The sequence below is a fragment of the Papio anubis genome, chromosome 14 (assembly GCF_008728515.1).
Source record: "Papio anubis isolate 15944 chromosome 14, Panubis1.0, whole genome shotgun sequence".
Taxonomy (NCBI): Eukaryota; Metazoa; Chordata; class Mammalia; order Primates; family Cercopithecidae; genus Papio; species Papio anubis.
Window position 1 is genome coordinate 48,324,188 of NC_044989.1, and position 6,782 is coordinate 48,330,969.

A 6,782-nucleotide genomic window follows, 5' to 3' on the forward strand; every position below is an offset into this window, starting at 1 on the left:
AATTTGTGTGTTCATGAGATGTCCAAGTTATGTCCAGAAGACAATTAGATATTCAGTTGGTGTTATCAGCAAACAACAGCAAAAGGACCCCAGCAAATAGATGAACCTTCCCAAGGAGATTATGTAGTCTGAGAGTAAAAGAAGTCCAAGGACAGAACTCCAGAGAGCATGGACATTTAAAACATGGATCAAAAAAGAGGAGACTCAGAAGATGTTGCAGAAAGGAGGAGACAGTGGAATCATGCAAATTGAGAGAGTAAAGAGTTATACAAAGGAGGGAGTGGTAATGAGCAATTTTATGTATGTATGCATGTATTTATTTATTTATTTTTAGATAGAATCTCTCTCTGTTGCCCAGGCTGGAGTTCAGTGGCATGATCTCGGCTCACTATAACCTCTGCCTCCTGGGTTCAAGTGATTCTCCTGCCTCAGCCTCCTGAGCAGCTGAGACTACAGGCACGCGCCACCACACCTAGCTAATTTTTGTATTTTTAGTAGAGATGGGTTTCGCCATGGTGGCCAGGCTGGTCTCGAACTCCTGACCTCAAATGATCTGCCTACCTTAGCCTCCCAGAGTACTGGGATCACAGGTATGAGCCACCACACCCAGCTATGGGCAAATTTTCCAGAGAGACAGAATGTATTTATTAGTACATGAGCTAAAGTGATTCAATTACTGGTACTGGAGTAAAAACGAATTGGGTTTGAGTCCTGGTTCAGCAGTTTATAGCTATGTAATCCTTATCTTACTTTTCAAAGGCTATTTTCTCATCTTTAAGTTGGGAACAACCTCAGTATCTATCTCATATGGCTGCTGAAAGGACAAATGAGATTGTGGATATATGAGTACTGACCTAGAACAGTATCTGATGTATAATGAGCCCTCATTAAATCCTAAATATTATTGTTATTGTTGGTTGTTACTTAGCAAAAGCAGGTCATTGGTGACCAAGATGAGGGCAGTTTCAATGACATGATGAGGCAGAAGTCAGGACACAGTGGGTCAGGGAGTGAATAGGAGCTGAGGAATTAAAGAAACTCTTGTAGACAATTCTATTGCCTGACATGAAGCAGAGAAAATATGTAGGATAGTAATTTGAAGAGAGGCACAATTGAAGACAATTTTGCTTTGTTTTGTTTGTTTCTTTTACAAGAAATGAAGTTGGCATGCTTATAAGCTGTGGAGAGAGTTTCAAGAAAGGAAAGAGAAAGACAATTGGCAAAGTAGGGTCTTATAGGAAAAAAACAAATAGAACCCCAGGAATGAGTGGTGAAATAAGCCTTTAATTAGTGAAGACAAAAACAAAAACCACCCAGGCTTTCCACTGCAAATGGAAATAAAGAAAAGTTTTTTAAAAGGTAAATACAATGAAGTGTTAAATTTTTGTTTTTTTGTTTTTGTCTTCTTGTTTTGTTTTGCTTTTTTTGAGACAGAGTCTTGCTGGAGTGCAGTGGCATGATCTCGGCTCACTGCAACCTCCACCTCCCAGGTTCAAGAGATTCTCGTTCCTCAGCCTCCTGAGTAGCTGGGGCTACAGACATATGCCACCACACTGGGCTAATTTTTGTATATTTGGTAGAGATAAAGTTTTGCCATGTTGGCCAGGCTGGTCTTGAACTCCTCCTTGAACCTGCCTGAGCCCTCTCAAAGTGCTGGGGTTACAGGTGTGAGCTACCAGGCGTGGCCCTGAAATTTTTATTTTCCAAATCCTAGAAAAGCTGGAGACGGTCATCTGGCCAGGCAGGGCTGCACCTGCCTTAGGAAGTGGGCTGCACTTCCCAGAAGGCTGTTCATGGATGTGAAGGTAATCTCAGGAACAGGGGTTTTGGATGACTCCTGGGATAGGAGGCTGGGTATAAGGACACTGTCTTGGTGAGAAGCAGTGTGTGTTCCATATGATCCCATCCCACAACTCCTCAAGCCTTCAGTGAAGTTATGAAATTCACAGGATCGCTACTGTAATAGAATTTCCTGCAGAAAATGATGAGAGGAGTTAAGGTGAGCCTCCTAGCTGCCTCAGCCTTCTGACAAAACACATGCAGAAGGAATAGACAAGCCCAAGGCAAGTAATTGTTGTATTTGCATAAGCCTTAAGGAGAGTCTTCAGATTCATACTGGGAGGGAAGCTGAGAGTTTGGGTTAGGTTAAGTTACTTAAGTCTCTGCTGGGCAGAGGGACACCCAAAGTGACATCTCAGTCATATAAGTTTGTTGGGGAGGGTTGAACAATTTTGTCGAGGTTGAACCTATCTTACTATACCCCCCCATGCTATATAATTTTTTTTGTATTTTCCAGCTAAGTGGAAGACAAAGTCATACAGGGTTTTTAGGCAGGGTCTTTATTTCAAGTCAGGTTAATCTGACCAAGGTTTTTTTCCCTTCTTTTCCAGTCCCTACTGTATATTTAATTTCACAAGTGACAAACCCATATTAAACTTTAAATCATGAAATTCTAAAAAACTCGATTGATGAAAACTCATTTTCATCCAAGTTTCAGGACCATGTCATTTGTGTAAAGTGAGGTGCACCTGTGCCAATAATTTATAGTAAGCTTTTATTTAAAGACATTTATATCACATATAATTTAAAAAAAAAAAAACAACAGCAACAACAACAACCTTCTCATCTCCCAGTGTAGCAGAGACCAGCAAGTATGACTGTCTCCATCTTGCAGGTGAGAAGCTGAAGCACGGTGAGACTGAATCACTTCTTCAAGGGTCCTTTGTATTCCAGAGCATCCCAGCTACTGAATATGTGGTAAATCACGTAAACTCCCAAACAAGAACAGTGAACAAATAAGCTACCATCTGTTAATATTTATGGAGCCCTTGTGTCATACTCATCCTATGGTGATGCTATAAATTATTAAAATAAAGATGTGAAATGCACATTCCTGGACCTAAAAATCCTATAATTTGGTTAGGGAGACCAAACTTCAACACTTAAAAGTTTACAAAGAATTTGAGAAAGAAATAACCTTTGGAGACAATGGCAGGAAAAATCCTGAGGCATTTGTGATGTGAGTAAAAAATAGAATAAAAAATAAATTGGAGGTCAAAAGAAAGGAGAGGCCAGAATGGGCTGGAGTTGATGGAGAAGACATCATGTGGGGGAGGGAATTTAACTGGACCTTGGAGAATGGAGAGTGGTTGTAGGGTCATCTTGTCATTATCACCTTGCTTATGCAAGAGCAGATGTATAAACATGGAACCTCATGAGTTTCCATCTGAGAGGACACTTTCAGACCTGTCTGAAAACAATTCAGACTTCTGAATTAGTGTCAGTAAGTGTTAAGGTGGGGAGGAGATGGGAAGAAATGCACTGAAAGCTAACTTTCCTAAGATCCCATCTCCCCCCGTGGCAAGAACCTGCTCTTGGGATTAGAGGAGTTTCCTTAGGATTCTCACAACCCTGGATCTCACACATGTTCCCCTGTGCCTCAAACCTCTGGACTTGTGACATGAATGAATCCTCTAGCTGCCCTAGTTCTTGATGATCTATTATAGTTTGCTCTTCCATGAGGTAAAAGTAAGAGAACTCTTTCCTAAACCCATGCATTTTCCAAAATGTTCACTTCAGAGTTTTCTGAGACAGCCTCCTGGGATTGGCAAACATTGTGGCCTGCATAGAATATGGCAGGGCAGGGTGTTGCTACCACTCATTTCTCAACTGGAAATCTGGTGGGCAAGAGCTATAAGAATAGACAGCTTAGAGACTCTACCCATCTGAAGACTGGATGGTCAGTTGATGGGTATAAAATGGTCGTTGAGTCCTCTGGACTCACTTGGTCCATTCTGGGCAGTGGACTCACATTGGAACAACTTTTTAATAATAGGTCCCTGGCATCCATAACCTGAACTCAGCAGGCTCTGCACTTGTCCATTCTCTCCCTGGCTTTCCCAAACACACACCCTTGCCCTTTGTTATTCCTGAACACAAAAGCCTTATTCTCTTATTATCTCATACAGTGGAGGTTAGGTGACCCATAGAACTTATTTGTAAGTATGTAGCCAACCTTGTTAGTAAGAAATAAAAATGCTGGTGTCAGAAATTAAGAGAATCTACAGAGGTGGAGGTATTTACATTTCATGAGCAATCTCATTACCTTAGGGTATGGATTTTAACAGCTCGCAAGGAGGAGCTTCAAGTGTCGAAGTCTCTTATACATGGAGACAGGTTATACCTGGGCTTCCTACAGAGCATGGGTCAGGCTTTCATCCCTGGGTTATGAATGTCAAAAGAGTCAGCTAAGAGAAACCAAAATCCTTATTCTGTGCTACCGATGCGGGCTCGAATTCTCACAATATTCTCATGATATAGAAGCCCTGAGCCAAGCTTATAAACTAAATACTTGCATGGAATCAGAGAATCCTGTTGAAACCACAGCAAAGGAAGCTATGGAAAAGCTCCATGGAGTCATCTTCACAATCCAGGACACAAAGCAAAACAGACTTCAAGTGTGTTCTAAAACGTTCAAAGAAAGAGAGGAAGGAATAGAACTTGTAAGGGAAGAATAGAACATTATTTTTATTTTTTGAGACAGAGTCTCACTCTGTCACCCAGGCGGGAGTTCAGTGGTGCCATCTTGGCTCACTGCAAACTCTGCCTCCCAAGTTCAAGCAAATCTCATGCCTTGGCCTCCCCAGTAGCTGGGACTAAAGGAACCCACCACCAATGCCCGGCTTATTTTTTGTGTTTTTAGTAGAGATGGGGTTTCACTATGCTGCCCAGGTGGTCTCGAACTCCTTAATTCAGGCAATCTGCCTGCCTTGGCCTCCCAGAGCGCTGAGATTACAGGCGTGAGCCACTGCCCCCGGCCAGGACATTATTTTTTTTTAAAGGAGGGATTTGAAAAAGAATCATGGTGGATTGTATCTTCCAAAGTTTGTTGCAGATAGTGGCCACAACAAAGCTTTCCTATCTCACAGGCTTTTCTTACAATGTGTACTTATATTCTTTCCATTAAGAGGTAGGGTCCCTTCCCCTGAGGGACATGCTTATGACTCTCTTGTGATTAATAGAATGTGGTATAAGTGATGCTGTGTGATTTCTGAGGCTAGATAGAAATGTGAGTCCGTTTTTGCCTGCTTACTGGATCACTTGTGCTGGAGCTCTAAACTACTGTGTAAGGAGTCCACCTGCTTGGAGGCTGTCACGTGTGAGGAAGCCAAAATTAGCCCGTGCAAAGAGACCACACGTAGAGAGGTGCTGTAACTGCAGAGAGGAAAAGAGCTATCTGGCCCTTCCCCAACTTCTCCAGTCCTCTGCTGTTCCCGCTGTAGCCACAGTCTGACTGCAATTACTTAAGAGACCCTAAGGCAAAACCTCTGGTTGAGCCCTTTTTGAATTCCTAACCCAAAAAATCATGAGCAAAATAAAATGATTGTTTTGGGCTGGCAAAATTTTGAGGTCATTTGTTATGCAGTAATAAATAATTGGAACATAAAGAAATTCTAGAAGTTAAAATTTTGAGGAAACCAGTGAATGGATTAAATAGTAATTTAGATTAGTTGAAGAAAAATGACAGAATTAGATATATTCTAATCACACAGACCGGAGAGAGAAAAGATAGAAAAAATTAAAAGGAAATTAAGAGACATGGAGTTTGAAATAAAAGGTTACATTATACTTCTAGTAGGGATTGCAGAGAAAGATAATAGAGAAAGGAGGAGAGAAAGTTTTGAAGCGATAATGGCTGAAAATTTTCCTGAATCAAAAACATGATTTCTCAGGCAGAAATTGCACAAATAATTGAGTAGAATAAGTAAAAATAAATCGAGATCTAGACATGGTGTAGTAGACATATAGAAAGTCAAGTGAAAAGAGAAAATTTTAAAGCTTTATGACAGAAAGCACAGATTATTGAGTTAGGCAATACGAAATATAGATCAATTGTAATTCAAAAATGATTGAGTAGGACTTCTACTTATGCGTATGAAGGATTAACTGCTATGGGAATTGCCCTCCCTACATAAATAGCTAGAAAACCAGATAAAATGTATTAACCCAAATGTTCAATAATTTGTGAACAAATAAACAGATTGTGATTTATCCACACAGTGGAATAATAGTCTGCAATAAAAAGGCAGTAAATAACATGAACGAACCTCAAAAGCATTATGCTAAACGAAAGGAACAAGATACAAAAGAGCATATGCTGTATGAGTCCATGTATGTGAAATTCCAGAAAATTCAATCTAATCTTTAATGACTAAAAGATTAGTGGTTGAACTCGGTGGTGGCCACTGCGCAGACCAGACTTTGCTCGTTCTCGCGCGCCTCACTCTGCTTTTCCTCTGCAACCATGTCTGACAAACCCGATATGGCTGAGATCGAGAATTTGGTAAGTCGAAACTGAAGAAGACAGAGACACAAGAGAAAAATCCACTGCCTTCCAAAGAAACGACTGAACAGGAGAAACAAGCAGGCGAATTGTAATGAGGCGTGCGCTGCCAATATGCACTGTACATTCCACAAGCATTGCCTTCTTATTTTACTTCTTTTAGCTGTAAAACTTTGTAAGATGCAAAGAGGCTGGATCAAGTTTAAATGACTGTGCTGCCCCTTTCACATCAAAGAACTACTGATAACGAAGGCCGCGCCTGCCTCTCCCATCTGTCTATCTGGCTGGCAGGGAAGGAAATAACTTGCATGTTGGTGAAGGAAGAAGTGAGGTGGAAGAAGTGGGGGTGGGACGACAGTGAAATCTAGAGTAAAACCAAGCTGGCCCAAGGTGTCCTGCAGGCTGTAATGCAGTTTAATCAGATTTAAACTGTAATGCA

At 41.0% G+C, this 6,782-nt stretch overlaps 1 pseudogene; it reads left to right on the plus strand.

Moving 5' to 3' along the window:
• The first annotated feature begins 4,795 nt into the window (after positions 1-4,795).
• On the plus strand, positions 4,796-6,577 carry LOC116270275 (annotated as a pseudogene).
• Positions 6,578-6,782: the final 205 nt, after the last annotated feature.